At 48.5% G+C, this 20,753-nt stretch overlaps 1 pseudogene; it reads left to right on the forward strand.

Annotated features, from left to right (window-relative positions):
• The first annotated feature begins 2,402 nt into the window (after positions 1 to 2,402).
• LOC139358397 (palmitoyltransferase ZDHHC8-like) overlaps positions 2,403 to 20,753 on the forward strand; it is a 28,470-nt pseudogene continuing 10,119 nt past the window's right edge.

Raw genomic sequence — 20,753 nt, forward strand, 5'->3', positions numbered from 1 at the left:
TAGAAATAAATGTAAACATAATATAAATGTATGAGGCCTGGCCCGGTGGCTCACACCTGTAATCCCAGCACTTTAGGAGGCCAAGGTGGGTGGATCACTTGAGGTCAGGAGTTTGAGACCAGCCTGGTCAACATAGTGAAACCCCATCTCTACTAAAAATATAAAAATTAGCCAGGCGTGGTGGCACGAGCCTATAATCTCAGCTACTCGGGAGGCTGAGGCACGAGAATTGCTTGAACTCAGGAGGCAGAGGTTGCAGTGAGCCGAGATTGTGCCACTGCACTCCAGCCTGGGTGACAGAGTGTGACTCTGTCTCAAAAAAATAAATAAATAAAAAATAAAAATAAGTAAATATATGAGACTATCTTTCATCTGGCATGCAGTAGATTCTTAAGAAACTTAAGACAGTATTGCTTTGTGGAGTTACGGTGGGGGCAACAAGAGCGAAACTCTGTTTTAAAAAAAAAAAGAATTGTATACTGGGGCAGAGAGCATGGACAGTAGGTTTATGGCAGGGCACAGAGTAGAAATGGGAGCTCTGTAAGCTAGCAGCTTCTGGCAATCAGTCTGGAAGTCTTCATGGAGGGATGCACTTTCTGGAGCTCTTTGGATTATAGTTGGAAGATGAGTTATCTGGAGTTATTAGAACAGGTATCCCAGACACCCTACACGATTTGGAAGCTGGTTGAGTGGGGGTAGGGTGATCAGCTGTTGGGAGGTTGAAAAATTCTGAAATAAAGAAGGTGGAGCTGAAGCTTGGTAGCCAAAATGTAAGCCTAGCAGGCTGGTGTAAAACTCTAAAACAGAGCAGGCCCCAAGGAATGGTTGAAAGTCTGAAATTTGGCTTAGTAGTGTGGATGAAAGCACAACTGGCCATGTGTGGTTGAATGGCGTGTCACAGACTGAGTTAGGGACGAGCACTTTAGCAGCTCTTGGGAGGGGTGAGCAGTGGGGTTTGTTGCTCAAGGCAGGAATTGTGGACAGCTCATTGGGTGAATGAATTATTAATCGAAGCTTTGTCTGGTTATGAGGAGGAAGAGAAAGGGGTGCCTCTTGGAGTAGAAATTATTAAATACTTGGAGGTGGGGGGCTCCACACATAAGAAGAATATTCTTCTCTAAGAGATGAGGGACCCGGAAAGCAGACTGGATTCGCCTTTACCAAAGGTGGGGTTGATATTGTCGCTGAAAGTAGGTGTCAGAGAGTCTATCTACTTTCAATTAAAGTTCCTTAAGATGGTGTATCATGCCCAAAATTGAAGAATATTTGCAGGTATTGCTATCCCCGTGCAAGGGATGACAGGATCCCACACCAAGTGTGTGAAGGCCATCAGACACCAAGTGCAGTCCAGTATCCTCATTGGACCACATGACGAAACTGAGGCTGAGGGTTGGACTTACCTGCTCAAGGTCATACAAATATATTTGGTCCAATTCACTGTATATTTTCTTTGTCTTTCTTTTTTTGAGATGGAGTCTCACTCTGTCATACAGGCTGAAGTGCAATGGTGTGATTTTGGTTCACTGCAACCTCTGCCTCCCGGGTTCAAGCGATTCTCCTGTCTCAGTCTCCTGAGTAGCTGAGATTATAGTCATGTGCCACCATACCTGGCTAATTTTTGTATTTTTAGTAGAGACGGGGTTTCACCATGTTGGTCAGGCTGGCCTCGAACTCCTGACCTTGTGATCCACCCGCCTCGGCCTCCCAAAGTGCTGGGATTACAGGCGTGAGCCACTGCCTCCGGCCTCTGTTCTATATTTTCTTTTAGTTCCCTCCTCTAAAAATTTGAAATTCCCCCTAATCTCTTTGCTTCCCATCTGGATAGTGTCAGAATGAAAATCCTAGTTTTATTTTGCGGCAGCTAAGAGCAGCAAACAAGTCTCCTTTATTATTATTTTTTTATTTCTTGAGACGGAGTCTGGCTCTGTCGCCCAGGCTGGAGTGCTCACTGTAACCTTTGCTTCCCGGGTTCAAGTGATTCTCCTGACTCAGCCTCCTGAGTAGCTGGGACACAGGCCCAGGCAACCACATCCGGCTAATTTTGGTATTTTCAGTAAAGACGGGGTTTCGCCATGTTGGCCAGGCTGGTCTTGAACTCTTGACCTCCAGTCCGCCCACCTCCGCTCCCCCAAAGTGTTGGGATTACAGGCGTGAGCCACCACGCCTGGCCAACGAGTCCCGTTTAAATACATCCTCCCTTCTCTCTGCAGGCAGGCTTTGATACGCCCACCGGGTTTTTCCATTGGCCGCTTCGTGTGGCCTCTCGCAGGTTGGGCTTTGGGGAATGTACCATATGGATCCTGCCGGGAGACGGAGAGGACGAAGGGGGTGGCGACAGCTTATTTCTTTGCCTTTTGCACATATCCCATGAGATTCTGGCAAGGCTGAGCGTGCAGGTAGCCATGGGGTCCCTGAGGACGGGAGCGGCCTGCCAGTTTCCGAGGTGCACTGAGATCTCTCGCCCCGGAGGCTGGGGCCCTGTGGTGCAGCCCGAGGGCCGCAACGCCCGCCCTTCAGTGTGCCCCGCCCCCCCTCCCGCGGCTGTGCAGCTGCTCCAGCTGCTGCTTACCTCCACGGTCGCCGGGCCTGTGGGACAGGGCGGCACGGACCGGCCACTGGGACGCCAGCGCTGAGGGACACTGCAGCATGAAGCAGAGGTAAGGTCGGGGCTTCGGGACTCCTACCCGCGCCAACCGTCCCCGGGGAGCCGCATCCTGCTCGCACCCGAGCTCGGGGTCTCGAGCTCCGGGTTGGCCCTGGCGAGTGGCTCTGGAACGGATGGCCCCAAGAGCGGACGCGCGCAGAGCCTCCCGCCCTGGGAGCGCCAAGGCCAGGAACCGCCGCGGCGCGTGCGCCCCCTTCCAGCGGCGCTTATGGCCCTGCACCCGCGGGCGGGCCGCGAGGAAGCCCCGGTGTCCAGCTGTGGTCACCTCCCACCGGAGGATGCGCGGCCAGGTGCGCCGGCGGCTCCCAAGTTCTGGGGCGGCGGGCGCGGGGAAGCGCGGGGACGCTTCCGGCTTCAGGCGGGAGGCGGAGGGAGGGGGCTTAGCCCGGCGCCGGGCGGGGGCTTTTTGGGGCGGGGGAGGTGTTTGTCTTTACCGGGGTCCGCGGGCTCCGGGCCGAGGATCCCTGGGTCCTGTCTTCGCGGCTCGGCTCCCGGGGCCACCCCGTCCCGCTGCCCCGGCCTGGCGCGCGCCAAGGGTGGGCTTCTGCGACCCTGGCAGGTAGGTGGCCGAGAGGACCCTGGCGCGCCTTTCCATTCGTGGGGGCGGTGGGCGCGGCCGGGCGATGGCAGCCGCCTTCCTCTCTGGTCCCCTTCCCTAGCTGCCTTCTGAGGGGACCGCGCTCTTGGAGGTCTCCCGGGCACATTGGAAATTCCCAGCTTAGAAACCACCTTGAGGAGCCCTACACGGAGCCCGGCTTGCCTGGCCTGGCAGAAAGCCAGAGGCAGCGACATCCTCCGCCTGGCATGGGGCACAGGTTAGCCGCCACCCCACATGCTCAGTGATTTGCGGGGAAGAAGGGGTCTGGCAGGCCCCTCAGGCAAGGCCTCTGTGCCACATCCCGTTAAGGGGCGGGGACCAGCCCGGTAGCTTGGCTGATTTTTCTGACTTTGAATGAAGAGAAAGTACGTCCAAGAGTTGAAGCCACATTTGTGTTCTTTTAATGGTGTTTAGTGCAGAGGTTAATTGTGATTTATGTGAAATGGGTTGATGCAGAGGGATAAAGGTCAGCTGTGGACAGGTGGACAGCTTCCCCCCTGCCCAAGCTTCTTTTTAGTGGGATGTGCATGGAGAGGATGACTTTTGAATATCAGGCCCCCAATATGTATTTGGTCCCATCTGACACTTTGCTCCATAGACAGTCGTTGTACCGCAGGGATGAGGATGAACTAGGTTCTAAGCTGAGAAAGACGTCTTCCTGCAGTCGCTGCCGCCTGCGGGAAAGCCCCGCCTTGTGGTTACCTGGCCGCACACAGGCCAGTTCACTGTGGTTGCCTTCTCCCGTGAGCACATCGCTAGGGCCTCTCAGGGGATGACGTTCATTCCGTATGTGATTGCCAGATGTACTTCTCAGGTCAGAAATCCGACCCCAGATTGTTCGAGCCCCATAGTGAGTTTTTCTTGTGCTCCAGGTTTTAAAAGTTTTAAATCTTTTTTTATAGTGTATTCAGTAGCGTGAGTTAATTTCTTAATTATAGGAAAGACATGGTTTGTGTGTTCCTCCTGTAAAGGATGTTTCAGAACTTAGACCTGGTTCCTCAGTCACGGTTGTTTATTCGTGTTCGTAATGCTAACATTTGAAACATCTTAAACTTGACTACATATTGTGATTCTTTCCCCCACCCCCCCACATGGGATGATCCTGTTCCGTGGTGGTTATTCCATGGTGTTACTAGGCGTGGAAGAGAAAATGGGCTTTGGAAATAATGTGTGTGAAGAACTTAGCACAGCCCTTGGCACATAGCAGATGTTCAATAAACATAAAAGTACATTTTCCCACTCTTCGTTGGGTTTGAGAGACCTGGGGATGATGAAATTGGTTGCGGTTTTGGTTGCATGCTCCATTTTTAAATTAGGGAGATGAGATCGCCCCATTCCTCCTCCAACTCAAACTTCCAGCTCTCCATACATTTCCGTGGCAGATTAAAAATGAAACTCACGTCTTGGACCTAGAAGTAAAAATAGGGAAAAATTGAGCTCTTCCTCCTGGATCATGAATTGTACTTTAAAGGAAGGATGGCAAGGACGGCACATGCCCTGGAAGAGTCGTACACCATTCAGTACAGAAGAGCAGAGGGTCAAAGTGGACCCTTTCCTGCGTCTGTTGAGTAGTCCTGCAGGTGAGGATTTTGATTGCCGTTGGTTTCACATGTCCAGGTGGAACCAGATGAATTACGTAATTTCTCCTGGCACTGGCATCTGAGAAGTGGCCCAGGATGGTCGAAGCCTGACCATTGGCAGAGTGCTAGCTTTGCTGGGCCGTGCCTCTGAACTGGAATCTGCTAGAAGCAGCCATTTGCCTCCTCCGGCTTGTAGCAGGTTCCATGTGAACAGACCAAAGGGCCATCAAACCTAATGTTCTAGAAAAAGTAAGAGTCATCATTGGCTTATTTATGTTCCATAATATTATGGGGCCCGGCATTTTAATAGTAATTATGCTTTGGATTTACTACTTGTTGCTTTTTATTTGAGGAAGTGAAAGCTTTTTCATGACCTGTTATCTCATTGATTCTTTCTCGTCTCTGAGGTCGTCAAAGTTTAATAGGGTGTCTTATTCCCGTTTTATAGGCAAAGAAATGGAGGTGACATGATTTGCTTTAAGTTGCAAGTGAGTTGGTCCCTGAATTGGGATTTGAATTGGATTTTTCTTTTTCTTTTTTTTTTTTTTTGAGATGGAATCTCGCTCTGTTGTGCCCAGGCTAGAGTGCAGTGGCGCGATCTTGGCTCACTGCAACCTCTGCCTCCTGGGTTCAAGCGATTCTCCTGCCTCAGCCTCCCAAGTAGCTGAGACTACAGGCGCCCATCACAACACCCGGTTAATTTTTTGTATTTTTAGTAGAGACAGGGTTTCACCATGTTGGTCAGGCTGGTCTTGAACTCCTGACCTTAGGCGATCTGCCCACCTTGACCTTCCAAAGTGCTGAAATTATAGGTGTGAACCACCGTGCCCAGCCCAGGTTTTCCTTAAGTTTCACTTCACTGATACCTTTAGGGGAAAAAAATCCACACATCTTTTTCTTTTTACTTTCTTTTTTTTTAAGCAGCGGAAGGACTTAAAGATACCAGATCATTGTGGTTTTCTGATGACTAGATAGTGGATGATAGTTAACATTTATTGTTTATCTGTAGGAATCTGTGCTAGGTGCTGCATAGACATTACCTCATTTATTCCTCACAGCAGCATTCAAGGTAGAACTTTTTATCCCCAGTTTTACAGATGACAAGGTTTTGTGAGGTCCTAGGTCAATGGAGTGATAGTGAGTGACAAAGCCTTGACTGAAAGCAGGGCTGGGCTCAATCCCGGGCTTTCTGATTCCAGAGTGTGTGCTCCTCCTAAACCATGTGCTAAGGGGCCTTAGGGATGACTAATGGGCAAGCCTGAGAGCCCCGACGCCTGCTGCTGCCACCACCTCAGGTCTGATGGGTGGTGGGGGTTGGACGGAGCTTTATGTTATGTTCTATTGCACTACAGTTTTCACACCCTGGTCTTTTCCTTTGCTAGAAGCATTCGTCTAGCCAGGTGGAGGGTCATTACTTTAGAAAAAATAATCAGAACTGAGAAAACATCTGCATTTGCAGAGAATGAAGTGTTTAATAAGACCAGATGGGCCGGCGCAGTGGCTCATGCCTGTAATCCCAACACTTTGTGAGGTTGAGTTGGGCAGTTTGCTTGAGCCCAGTAGTTTGAGAGCAGCCTGGACAACATAGCTAAACCCATCTCTACAAAAAGTATGAAAATTAGCTGGGCATGGTGGTGTGCACCTGTGGTCCCAGCTACTCTGGAGGCTGAGGTGGGAGGATTGCCTGAGCTCAGGAGGCCGAGGTTGCAGTGAGCCGAGATCACACCACTGTATTCTAGCCTGGGTGACAGAGCAAGACTCTGTCTCACAACAAACAAACAAATAAACAAACAAACAAAAACACTGGATGGGGATATTAGGGACAGAGAGAATCAAAGTGGTTTGTGGACAGAGGAAATGAGCGATACTGTGACCCAGAGGTCATCTTTAGTTTCCAAGCCATTTTGCTTAAGCTGCTGGTGGAATTGTGAAACCGGAGGCATGGCACTTATGCTAAAATCTGTGCAGTAAATAAGGCTCTCAGTTTCTATTTTAGGTGGCAGAGTTGAAAATCTGATTCCTTTTTGGCTTTTAGCTTCCAGTGTACTTTAATGCAGTACCTTGTGGGCATGGTGGGCATGTGGTTCAGAAATTTAGCTAAACTCTGGAGTTCCCCTTCTCTCCAGCCACGCACTGTGTCATCTTTGGTCCCACTCTTCAGAATTCAGCTCTAATCCCATGGAGTTGGGGGGTGATGGGCGGTGTCAGACACTCAAGTGCTTGGGTTGCTCCGATGGAGAGAACAGCATTCTGCCTCCATGGGCCTCAGTTGTACGTGACTTGTTGTTTTCTTGAGGGTGGCCTTTAGCCATCTCTAGCTATAAAGACACCAAGAAACTGGAAGGAATGACCAGGAAACTGTCACCCCAAACCCTGCAGTTGATTACATGTTTTTTTTTTTTAATTGAGACAGCATCTCACTCTGCCGCCTAGGCTGGAGTGCAGTGGTGCGATCATCGATCACTGCAACCTTGACCGCCTGAGTAACTGAGACTACAGGCATGCACCACCAAGCCTGGCTAATTTTTTACATTTTTTTGTAGAGATGGGGTTTTGCCATACTGCCCAGGCTGGTCTCAAGCTCCTGGGCTCAAACAGTTTGCCCACCTCAGCCTCTCAGAGTACTGGGATTACAGGTGTGAGCCACCATGCCTGGCCCCATTGACTTTGTCTCACTGGCAAGTTCAACAGAGGAGAGATGATTGCCACAGTTTTAAAAAAGAGGCCAGATGTGGTGGCTCACACCTGTAATCCCAGTACTTTGAGAGGCCGAGGTGGGCAGATCACCTGAGGTCAAGAGTTCCAGACCAGCCTGGCCAATATGGTGAAACCCTGTTTCTATGAAAAAATACAAAAATGAGCCGGGTGTGGGTGTTGCACACCTGTAGTCCCAGCTACTCAGGAGGATGAGGTAGGTGGATCATTTGAGCCTGGGAGGCCAAGGCTGCAGTGAGCAGAGATCACACCACTGCATTCCAGCCTTGGTAACAGAGCAAGACCTTACTGTCTCAAAAAAAAAAAAAAGAAAAAATTAAAAGAAAGAAAAGGCGGCTGGGCACGGTGGCTCATGCCTGTAATCCCAGCACTTTGGGAGGCCGAGACAGGTGGATCACGAAGTCAGGAGATCGAGACCATCCTGGCTAACACAGTAATACAAAAAAAAATTAGCTGGGCGTGGTGGCAGGCGCCTATAGTCACAGCTACTTGGGAGGCTGAGGCAGGAGAATGGTGTGAACCTGGGAGGCGGAGCTTTCAGTGAGCTGAGATTGCAACACTGCACTCCAGCCTGGATGACAGAGCAGGACTCCGTCTCAAAAAAAAAAGGCTGGGTGCAATGGCTCACATCTGTAATCCCAGCACTTTAAGAGGCTAAGGTAGGAGTATCGCTTGAGACCAGGAGTTTGAGACCAGCCTGGGCAACATAGTGAGACCCTGTCTCTACAAAAATTTTAAAAATTAGCCAGGCATGGTGGTGTACACCTATAGTCCCAGCTGCTCAGACAGCTGAGGTGGGAGGATCACTTGAGGCCAGGAGTTCGAGGCTGCAGTGAGCTATAATCATGCAGCTACATTCCAGCCTGGGTGAGAGTGAGACCCTGTCTCTTAAAAGAAAAAAGAAAGGGAAGACAGAAATCAGATTAAAGAAGAGAGAAGAAGCGAGACTGTTGGTTTATACCTTGATGAAAGGTGAAGTGGAAGGGCAAGAGCTTCTGCTAAGTAGTAAGTACCTTGGCAAGGACAACAGTATCTTTTTCGTGTTCTGTTAGGCCAGGTCTCTTTAGCGCCCGGCTCAGAGTGCATGTGTTATGTATGAGGGAATCTAACAGAGGAGTCTTCCTGCATTAGGCACATCTGCAGGTGTCTGTTGAATTGTGTGTCTGCCAGAGTTAACCAGACTGAATTCTTCAGCAGATAGTGTTGTATCTGTACAGTGACTTTTCCTGTGTAAAGGCAAAATGAAACCTTAGTCGCAGCCTTCTCCTGTCTCCTGTCCATGTTTCTTTCTTTTTCTTTTTCTTTTTGGAGACAGTGTCTTGCTGTGTGGCCCCAGCTGGAGTGGTGTGATCTCGGCTCACTGCAGCCTTGACCTCCCGGTCCCAGGCCATCTCCCCAACCTCAGCCACCTGAGTAGCTGGGACTACAGGCCCACACCACCACACCCGACTTAATTTTTAAATTTTGCATAGAGACAAACTCTCTCTGTGTTGCCCAGTTTGGTTTTGAGCTCCTGGGCTCAAGCAATCCTCCTGCCTTAGCCTCTCAAAGTGCTGGGATTATGGGCACCCCACTGCACCGAGCCCCCTGTCTCTTTTTGGTTGCCAGTTGAAGTCTGGAGGTGGCATGGGTCCCGGGAGGCCGGTGCCAGTGTTGGAAGCTTGGGAAGAGAGGAGGAGCAGCTTGGTCAGGGGAAAGATGGAGAGTGCTCACTCCTGGCACCTGCAGCCCCCAGGGGTATGGCAGCTACCCTTTAGCATGGACTGTCCGCAGCCCATAGAAAGTCAGTTTACAAAGGTCCTAGCATATTCCTCCCTCCTCCACCACCAAAGCTCCTTGCTGTGGCTGAGAATGGTCGGGCTGTGAGGGGACAGGGACGGGTGGGAGAGCAGCACCTGGGCATTCTGCGCGTGATGAGACAGGAGTAGAGGGATGCGTTTTTCTCAGTGTGAAGTGGGTGACTCACTGCGTTTAGCTAAATTCTCTGTGACTTAACTAAATGCTCAGTCTTTGCCTTAAGCCTACTTAGATGGGATCGGGACCCTGTACTGTTCGGTCATTACTTACCTTTTTTTTTTTTCTTTTTTGAGACAGAGTCTCACTCTGTTACCCAGGCTGGCGTGCAGTGGCACCATCTCGGCTCACTGCAACCTCCGCCTCCCGGGTTCAAGCGATTCTCTTGCCTTAGCCTCCCCAGTAGCTGGGACTACAGGCGTGTGCCACTACGCCTGGCTAATTTTTGTGTTTTTAGTAGAGACGGGGTTTCACTGTCTTGGCCAGGCTGGTCTTGAACTCCTGACCTCAGGTGATCCACCTACCTTGGCCTCTCAAAGTGCTAGAATTATAGGCATGAGCCACCGCACCTGGCCAGGTCATTACTCACCTCTTAAGAGTCATTCTTGAGGCCGGGCATGGTGGCTCATGCCTGTAATCCCAACACTTTGGGAGGCTGAGGGGGGTGGGTCACGAGATCAGGAGTTCAAGACCAGCCTGGCCAAGATGGTGAAACCCCGTCTGTACTAAAAATACAAAAATTAGCCAGGCCGTAGTGGCGGGTGCCTGTAACCCCAGCTACTCAGGAAGCTGAGGCAGAGAATTGTTTGAACCTGGGAGGTAGAGGTTGCAGTGAGCCGAGATCGCGCCACTGCACTCCAGCCTGGACGACAGAGCGAGACTCCGTCCAAAAAAAAAAAGTGATTCTTGCGTCCCAGCATGTCTGAAATTCAAGAGTCTTGAGTCCTCAGTGACTTCATTCCCCAGGGCCTGGGGCTGGGCCTGAGAGAAGGCGGGTGGGTCATAAAGGAGGTTGAAGATGCGAGTGGCTTCTGCAGGCCCTGATCTCCCAGCCTAGATGAGAAAGCCTCGATTCTGCTGCTGCGCAGTGAGCTCAGGTGACTTACCTGATGGTTTTGCCATTTGTCAAGTAGGGTGGAATTGGCTGCCTACCAGTTTAAAGGGGCCTACTGGGAATAAAATTTGAATATAGAGTTGGGCAGGCATGCTTTGAAAATACAGAATACAAGTGCCGTTTACTTACTGCTGCTTCCCTGCCCCAGGCAGAGGCTACTGCTCACCACTAATGTAGGAGGACCAGTGACAGAGGTGTCAGAAGCTTCCCTGGGAGGACCTGCTCATCCTCCTGGACCTTGTAGTTTTGTGGAATCCACAAGGCAAGGCAGACAGATCCAGCAAACATCAGCTTGAAAGTACCAGGCACAAGCAGAGGGAGTAGAGGTCACGGGCTCTGTTCTCAAGAATTCACGGTTCACTTTGGAAGTCATGGTGAATACTAAAAGAGCAACATGGGCACCAGGGAGGCAGGGAATCAGGCACGCAGCACGCACGGGCATTCTGCTGTGCAAAAGGCAGGGGCTGTTCCCTCCCTCACTGGACCTTCCTCCCATGCTCCAGGCACACCCTGCGTCAGGGCTGTGGGACAGACTCCCCCTCCCTGAAACACTCTTTCCTGCAGTATTGCATATATTGCATGCCAACTCCCTCAACCCTTCATGCCTTTGCTCAGATGTTACCTCCTCCGGGAATCCTCATGCCTCCCAGTGTAAAATGTCAGTGTGTCTCCTTCCTTCAGTGCTCCGGATTCCCTGTACTCTGCTTTACTCTCCGTTTTTCCGGAGCACTGACCCTCTAGCATGCTGTGTTGCTCGCTCATGCTTACTGAGAGGTGGCAGGGCCCGGGCTCTGGAGCCAGGCTGCCTGGGGTTGAGTTGTGGCTTCACCACTTGCTACTCATGTGGCTTTGGGTGGATTATTTAACCCCTTTGGCCTTGGTTTCCTCATTTGTATGAACAATACCTAACTCAGAAGTTTTGTGAGGATCAAGTGAATTTATATTTATAAAATTCATAGCATAACACCTGCTATGGAGTCAGTGCTGTATTATGTGTTTAATAAATACAGCTTTTATTGTCTATCTCCTTCCACAAAAATGGAAGCTTCATGAAGTCAGAAACCCTATTTGTTTTGTTCTCTGATGGATCCCTAAGCATTTTGAGCAGGACCTGGGGCAAAGCTGGCCATCTGTGCTCACAGAGTGAGTGACTGGGTTGGGGGAGGGTGTGGTCTGGGACGGTGTCAGGGAGCAGTGAGGTGTGGGTCAGTGCTGTGCACGGGTCTGCCCTGGGTCAGCTGGCTGAAGAGGCTGAAGCTGCTGTGTGCCAGTGTGTTTGTACACAGTCCGGGGGAGTGGGAGGGACAGTGCTGGGCTGGGGCGGAGGGCCTGGCTGCATTTGGAGAGCGCTGGGCCGGGTCCTACTGCAAGAGGAGAGAGAGGGTCTGGCTATCAAGGGCAGGAAGAAGCCTACAGGGCCCAGTGCTTCCAAGCGCTCTTCCATCCACCTCCCATCCTGGCCTGACCCCGCTTTGCTTGGGAGAGCAGAGGAGACCTTGTGCATTCAGCGGGGAGGGCATGTCCAGAGGCCTTGGCGAGGCTGCCTACACTGGGGAGGAACCTGGGCCCGGGTGCTCCACGCTGCGGCTGGAGCCGGTGGAGCGCGACCAGCCAGGCTACACAGACCAGTCCCTGCCCACCGGCCCTCCCCTTCCTGCCTACGGCCACTCCTCTGCCACCTTGCATCTTTCACCCTCCTGCCATGGACAGCAGCCAGCCCAGCAGTGCCCTGCTGGGCTAACCGGGACCAGGAGGCCCGGGCCATCCTCCCTGACCACCCCACAGGGTCAGAGGACTGCATGAGAAATGTGTGCAGAAGCTGGCGCAGTGCCTATGCCTGTGGTCCCAGCTATGAGAAAGATCCGCCTCCCGTGGCGTTCTCGGCCCGGGGCGACGGAAGGTGTCCAGCACCCATAGGGGGCATCAACCTTGGAGTTCCCGGCGGCCATCGCCAGGCACAGTGCGACCCAGCAGGAGAAGGGGGACTTGGGACATTCTTACATGCAGTCCCTGTGACCTCCGTTCGCCGCCAGGGATGGCTGCCAGGAAGGGGACCAACTCCCTGCACGACTCCCGGTCCACACCGACTCCCGGTCCACACCGACTCCCGGTCCACACCTGCACGGCCCAAGCTCCAGAGGGGTGGGGACCTTTCCCAGAGGTGCGGAGTCCGGGGCGCCCTGCCAGGACCTCCTTGGCGGCACCAGTGGCTCCAGGGCTCGAGCAGTGGTAGATCCGGAAAACCAGACCATGAAAAGAGTCGCAGAAACATGAATGTGACACTTTTAATTCCATTTAATTCCACCACTCTGAAGAATGCAGGTCTTTCTAAATCATAAAACAAAGCCCAGAAGCCATCAAGTAAATAACCTGACCACATAAAGTTCAAACAGAATTTATCTTTGCGTACTGCATGACTGAGTCGAATGACAACAAATGGGTATGGGGGCGCATTTGTGCAAATATATTTGTGATGAGAACATCATTCTCAGGCCAGCGTGGTGGCTCCCGCCTGTAACCCTAGTGCTTTAGGAGGAGGCAGAAGGATTGCTTGAGGCCAGGAGTTTTAGATCAGCCTGGGCAACATACTGAGACCCCATCTCCATAAAAACACACACAAAAAACAACAAAATCAATTTTGCATTACTTACTAAAATCACAAAAAAATGAAGAAGAAACCAGAGGCATTGAGAGGGGCCTAGTTAAATAAGTCCCAGTACATCCAAACAATGAAATACCATGAATTTGTGGGTTTTAAAAAATAAGGTAAATGTTGAGGATGAACTCTTCCTTGAAATACAGTTCACCTCGCTCATACAAGCAGTAACTGAAAATGGGTCACTCACATGTTAAACATAAAACTATAAAACTTTAGGGGAGAAATTCTAAGAGAAAAAATGGAGCCCTAGAACTGGTAGAGATTTGAGACTTGACACCAAAAGCGGGACCCATCTAAGTATGGATACATCAGAATTCACCAACATTTAAAACCCAGGCTCCGGGAAACACTGGCTTAAGAGGATGAAATGAAAAAGTACAGACCAGGAGAGAAGACAGGCATTCCTGGGAGATATTGCGGGTTCAGTTCCAGGCTCCCACAATCAAAGCAAATAGGGAAATAAACTCCGTTACCCAATGTTTTCGTTTCCCAGTGCATATACACGTTATGTTTACACTATGGTGTAATCTATTAAGTATGCAATAGCATTATGTCTAAAAACCATGCACATTCCTTAATTTAAAAATACTCTCTTGGGCAGGGTGTGGTGGCTCACGCCTATAATCCCAGCACTTAGGGAGGCCAGGGCAGGTGGATCTCTTGAGCTCAGGAGTTCGGGACCCGCCTTGGCAGTGTGGCAAAACCCTGTCTCCACAAAAAAAATAAAATTAGCCGGGTGTGGTGGTACATGTCTGTAGTCCCAGCTACTGGGGAATATAAGATGGGAGGATTGCTTGAGCCTGAGACGTCGATGCTACAGTGAACCATGTTTGTGCCACTGCTCTCCGGCTTGAGTGACAGTACAAGACCCTGTCTCAAAAAAAGAAAAAAAGAATATTGGTTTGCTTAATGAATTGTGATACCAAAAAAAAAAAAAACTTTGCTAAAAAATGCTAAGGATTATCTGAGCCTTTAGAGACCCCTACATAATCTTTTTGATCTTTTTGCTGGTGGAATCACGCTATGAAGCTGATTAGCTGCTGACTGATGAGGATGGCGGTTGCTGAAGGATTGTGGGGGGAGTAGCTGGGACTACAGGCGCCGCCACCACGCCCGGCTAATTTTTTTGTATTTTTAGTGGAGACGGGGTTTCATTGTGTTAGCCAGGATGGTCTCGATCTCCTGACCTCGTGATCCGCCCATCTCGGCCTCCCAAAGTGCTGGGATTACAGGCTTGAGCCACCGCGCCGGGCCTATGAAGTATATTTTTTAAATAACAAGGTTTGAAAGTCTTTGATCCATGGGCTGCCGAATGGATGTTGTCTTAGCAGGCATGAAAAAACACTCATCTCCTTGTACATCTCCAGCAGAGATCTTGGGTGACCAGGTGCATTGTCAGTGAGCAGTAATCGTTTGAAAGGTATCCTTTTTTCTGAGCAGTGGGTCTCAGAGTGGGCTTACAGTAAACCATGCTGTAAACAGATGTGCTGTCATGCAGGCTTTGCTGATTATTTATAGAGCATGGGCAGAGTGGATCTGGCACAATTCTTAAGGCCCTAGAATTTTGGGAATGGTGGATAAGAATTGGCTTCCATTTAAAGTCACCAGCTGCATTGGCCCCTAACAAGAGAATCAGGCTGTCCTTTGAAGCTTTGAAGCCTTGAAGCCAGGCATTGACTTTCCTTCTCTAGCTAGGAAAGTCCTAGATTGCATCTTCTTCCAACAGAAGGCTGTTTTGTCTGCATTGAAAATCTGTTGTACAGTGTCACCACTTCATCAGTGAACTCAGCTAGATCTTTTGGGTAATTTACTGCAGCTTCTACATTCGCACTTGCTGCTTCATCTTGTATTTTTATGTTACGGAGATAGTTTCCTTCCTTCATCTCATAAGCCAACCTCCTCTGCTAGCTTCAAACAGTTCTGCAGCTTCCTCGCCTCTCTCAGCCTTCATAGAATTGAAAACAGTTAATGCTTTGTTCTGGATTAGGCTTTGCCTTAAGGGAATGTTGTGGCTGGTTTTATCTTCTAACCAGACCACTAAAACAAAACCTTTTCCCATATCAGAAATAAGCTGTTTCACTTTGTTACCATTTGTGTGTTCACTGAAGTAGGACTTAATTTCCTTCCAGAACTTTTCCTTTGCATTCACGACTTGGCTAGCTATTTAGTGCAAAAGGCCTAGATTTTGGCCTCTCTCAGCTTTCAACATGCCTTCCTGGCTAAGCTTAATTATTTCTAGTTTTGGATTTGAAGTGAGGGATGCACATCTCTTCCTTTCACTTGAATACTCAAGAGGCCACTGTAGGGTTATTGATTGCCCTGGTTTCAATATTGTGTGTCAGAGAATAGGGAGGCCCAAGGAGAGAGAGAGACCTGAGGGAACAGCTGGTTGGTGGAGCATTCAGAGCACACACAATATTTATCCATTAGTTCACGGTCTTATATGAGTGCAGTTTGTGGTGCCCCAGAACAATGACAATAGTGATGTCAAAGATCATTGATCACAGATGATCATAATACATATCATAATAATGAAGAAGTTTGGAATGTTGTGAGAATTACCAAAATGTGACAGAGACCCAGAGTGATCACATGCTGGCGGGACGATGGCGCCAGGAGATTTCCTTGATGCAGGATTGCCACGGCCTTCAATTTGTGAAAAACAGATTGTACAATACAGCAAAGTACAATGAAGCAAAGCATAATAAGATGAGGGCTGCTTGGATTTGCAAATTTCAGGTCCAACCAAGTGCTAGTATCTAGAATGTACCAAGAACTCTCAAAATGCAACAGCAGTTTTTGAAAATCCAAATACAAAATAGACAAAGGACACTAATAGGCATTTCACCAAGAGTATATACAGATGTCAAGTAAGCACATGAAAAGATGGTCGCCATCTTTGTTATGAACTGAATGTATATATCCCCCAGGTTCATATGTCGAAGTCCTAACCCCCTGTATGGCTGAATTTGGAGTAAGAAATAATAAGGCTGAATGAGGTCATATGTTGGGGTCCTGATAAGACAGGATTTGTGTCCTTGTTAGAGGAGACGCCAGGGAGTTGGCTCCCATTCTCTCCACCTGCACACACCAAGGAAAGCCCACATGAGGACATAGTGACAGGGGCCATCTATAAGCCAGGAAGGGCTCTTGCCAGGAACTGATGCTGCCACACCTTGGTCTGGGACTTCCAACCTGTAGAATGGTGAGAAAACAGTTTAAGGTGTTGAAGTCGCCCAGCCTGTGGTATTTTGTTACGGCAGCCCAAGCAGACTAATACACATTAAGATCATGGTGAGGCAGCGTGACACACCCATCAGCATGCCTTAAGCACAATGTAGAAACAGCACCAAAAGCTGGTGAGGATGGGGAGAAAGTGGGCGACTCACACGTCACTGGGTAAATGTAACATGCTACAGCCACCCTGGAAAAGAGTGTGGCAATTCCCCCTCCCAATAAAGCAAACCCCACCACCAACAACAAAACATGCAACTACGGAACAACCTGGCAACTCAATCCCTGGGTATTTGCCCCAGAGAAATGAACATGTACAGTGTGGCAGAGAATTAATGCAGTTGGTCTGGGATGCTTAGAACCTGCTGATTCCCAAGAGAATATCTGGCCTTGCCTGGCTCCGGGGAGGAAGCCCAGAAACCATTGAAATATTCGCCCGATAAGAGTGTGTTTTCGTAGCTGGGGCTGTGGGCAGTTTATGCTGATCACCTGATCTATGGTGGGGCCCTGGACCAGGTGGTGTCCTTCAGGGAGATGGGCTTCATGAAGTTCTTTGAGTCTTTCTAGGGAGTCGTCCAACTCAAGGATGCCTGGAGGACCTTACCCGACAACACTTATGTTCACACAAAATCCTGGACCTGAATGACCTCAGCAGGCTCGTTCCTCAAAGCCAAAACCTAAAAACAACTCCTCAGAGGCCTTTCAAGGGCCAAGAGGTTAAGGGCTGGGGGTTGGTGTGGAAATAAAGAGGAGCATTTGGAGATCCATATTAGAGGAGGAATGAACAGGACTGGGTCACAGGTTGTTTAGGACATAGTGGACATACAGGATGAGGAAACTCTCCCAGAGTCCTAGACTAATACACAAATTAACATACATGGGCACAGGCCAGGGCAATGGCTCATGCCTGTAATCCCAGCACTTGGGGAGGCCAAGGTGGGAGGATTGCTTGAGCCCAGGAGGTTGAAGCTGCAATGAGCTATGATTGTGCCACTGTACTCCAGCCTGGGTGATAGAGGGAGACCCTGTCTCTAAAGGAATTAAAAAAAAAACACTGGTGTGATTTATTGACAGCGAGTCTGGGTCACAGTCAAATAGAGGAAGAAGACGACCAAGATTTGGGGGTTGGATTGTTTTTAATATGTAATGTCTCTCAAACAACCAAGCCAGAAAATCAACAAAGCAATTCTGTATCTATGTAATTCTGAATGAAGATAAAACCTTGGGCTTATAAGCATGGAGATAAGAATTAATGCCTTGGAAAAGAATTACATCACCCAGAGGTTATGTTTTTAAGTGCAGAGGTAGAATAATAAGGCCATACCTGAACTGTGATGCACTGCAGACTGTAAATCCAGGCAGAGGAGTCTCTGCTGGCAAACGCTGCTGGGGAGGAGCATCCAGAGAGGGAGGAGCAGGTTCTGATGTCAGGATCTGGAGAGGAGAGGATCTTCGGAATCGCAGGTGAGCCCCTCCCCCGGACTGCTGCCAGGATGTCCAGGAAGATGGGCAGTGCAAAGTGGCCATTAGGTTTTTCCCACAGCAGTTCATCAGTGGCAAGAGAGAGGAGTTCTGGGGTGATCTGGTGGGAGAGCGAAGAGTGTAGGAGAAATGAAGAGGGAACGTCCAGTGACCATGGTGAAAGGCGCTGTGTGTTGACTTCACCGAAATTTAACCCTGAAGGGGCCCAGACACACTGGGCTCTTGAATAAGGTTGGCCATGTGATGTTAAGGATATATATATATATATATATTTTTTTTTTTTTGGCAGAATCTTGCTCTGTCACCCAGGCCATACGTAGTGCTGTAGCTTGATCATAGCTCACTGCAGCCTCAACCTCCCAGACTCAAGCGATCCTTCTACCTCAACCTCCTGAGTAGCTGGGACCACAAGGCACCCAGGCTGGAGAATGCAGTGACACAATCTTGGCTCACTGCAACCTCTGCCTACTAGGATTTTGTGCCTCACCCTCCCAGCACTTTGGGAGGCCCAGGTGGGCAGATCGCCTGAGGTCAGGAGTTCAAGACCAGCTTGGCCAACATGGTGAAACCCCATCTCTACTAAAAATACAAAATTAGCCGGGCATGGTGGCGTGCACCTGTAATTCCAGCTACTCGGGAGGCTGAGGCAGGAGATTCACTTGAACCTGGGAGGCGGAGGTTGCCGTGAGCTGAGATTACGCCATTACACTACAGCCTGGGCAAAAAGAGTGAAACTCCATCTCAAACAAAACAAAACAAAACAGCACAGCTACATACTTCCCTCACAATTTGCCTACAAGGAAGTTCCTTGCAGGCCTCAAGATTTTTACCCTAAAACAGCTCTGTTGAATTTCACCCTGGCAATATAAACTGATAGCTGATCTTCAAATATGTAAGACAGAAACTCATCCCTCTGCTCACCTGCGACAGATGCATATTGGATTGCTTCCTCTCTCTGCCTATTGTTTATGTAAAAATGCAAATTTACAGACCAAATTGTGTATTGAGTAAAAGGTTGATAAAAGACTCAGAAGAATACAACCATTTGTCTCTTATCTACCTATGACCTGGAAGACCCTGCCTCTTTGAGTTGTCCCACCTTTCCAGACTGAACCAATGTACCTCTTACACATATTGATTGATGTCTCATGTCCCTAAAATGTATAAAAGCAAGCTGTGCCCCAACCACCTTGGGCACATCTCATCAGGACCACCTGAAGCTATGTCACAGGTGTGTCCTTAAACTTGGCAAAATTTACTTTCTGTTAATAAACCGAGACCTGTTTCAGATATTTTGGGTTCACCAGTATATACCCAGAAGTGGAGTTGCTGAAGCATACGGCAATTCAATTTTTAATACTGTGAGGAACCCTCATACTGTTTTCCACAGCTGCTCTACCATCATACAGCCCCACCAACAATGAAGAAGGGTTCTGACTTCTCCACATCCTCACCAGCGCTTGTAATTTCTGTTTTTGTTTTTTTTAAAATAGTATTTATCCTGATGGGTGTGGGATGGTGTCTCATTGCAGTTTTGATTTGCATTTCCCTAAGGATTCATGATGTTAAGCATCCTTTCAAGTGCTTGCTGGCCATTTGTATACCTTTAGAAAAATGTCTATTTAAGTACTTTGCTTTTTTTTTTTTTTTTTTTTTTTGAGACAGAGTCTCACTCTATCACCCAGGCTGGAGGGCAGTGCTGTGATCTTGGCTCACTGCAATATCCACCTCCCAGGTTCAAGTGATTCTCGTGCCTCAGCCTTCCAAGTAGCTGGGACTACAGTCATGCACCACCATGCCCTGCTAATTTTTGTGTTTTGTGTAGAGATGGGGTTTTGCCATGTTGACCCGGCTGGTCTTGAACTCCTGACCTCAAGTGATCCACCCTCCTCGGCCTCCCAAAGTGCTGGGATTACAGGTGTGAGCCACAGTGCCTGGCTGCTTTGCTCATTTTTTAAATTGGGTTGGTGGTTTTTTTGTTGTTGAGTTTTAGTAGTTCTCTTTATATTCTGTTTATTAATCCTTTATCAGGCATATGATTTTAAAATATTTTCTTCCATTCTGTGGGTTGCCTTTTTACTCTGTTAATAGTGTATTTTGATGCACATAAAAGTTTAATTTTCTTGAAGTCTAATTTGTCTACTTTTTCTTTTGCCATTAGTGCTTTTGGTGTCATATGCAAGAAATCATTGCTAAATCCAATGTCGTGAAGCTTTTCCTCTAGGAGTTTTGTTTCAGTCTTACATTTATGTCTTTGTTCCACTTTGAGTGAATTTTTGTGTATGCTATTAGGTAAAGATCCAGCTTCAGCTTCATTCTTTTGCATGTGGATGTTCAGTTTTCCCAGCATCAGTTGTTGTAAAGATTGTTCTTTCCCCCCTTAAATCGTCTTGGTACCCTCATCAGAAATCATTTGACTATAAATCTGAGCTCTCTATTCTGTTGGTCTCTTATGTCTATCTTTATGCCAGTACCACACTGTTTAGATTACTGTAGCTTTGTAGTAAGTTTTGAAATCAGAAAATGTGAGTTTTCTACCTCTGTTCTTCTTTTTCAAGGTTGCTTTAGCTATTCAGGACCCTTTGATATTTCATATGAATTTAGGATAGGTTTTTCTATTTCTGCAAAAAGAAATCATGGTATTTTGGTAGGGATTGCATTACATTTATAGATTGTTTTGGGTATTATTGATATCTTAACAATATAAGGTCTTCCAATCCATGAACATGGAATATGTTTCCATTTATTTATGTCTAATTTCTCTAATGTTTTGTACTTTTCATTGTACAAGTCTTTCTCCTCCTTAGTTAATTCTTACTTTTTTTTTTTTTGAGATGGAGTTTCGCTCTTGTTGCCCAGGCTGGACCCCATCCAGGGTCCCTGGGCTGGAGGGTCCCATCTTTAGAACAGAG

The sequence above is a fragment of the Macaca nemestrina genome, chromosome 15 (assembly GCF_043159975.1).
Source record: "Macaca nemestrina isolate mMacNem1 chromosome 15, mMacNem.hap1, whole genome shotgun sequence".
Lineage (NCBI taxonomy): Eukaryota > Metazoa > Chordata > Mammalia > Primates > Cercopithecidae > Macaca > Macaca nemestrina.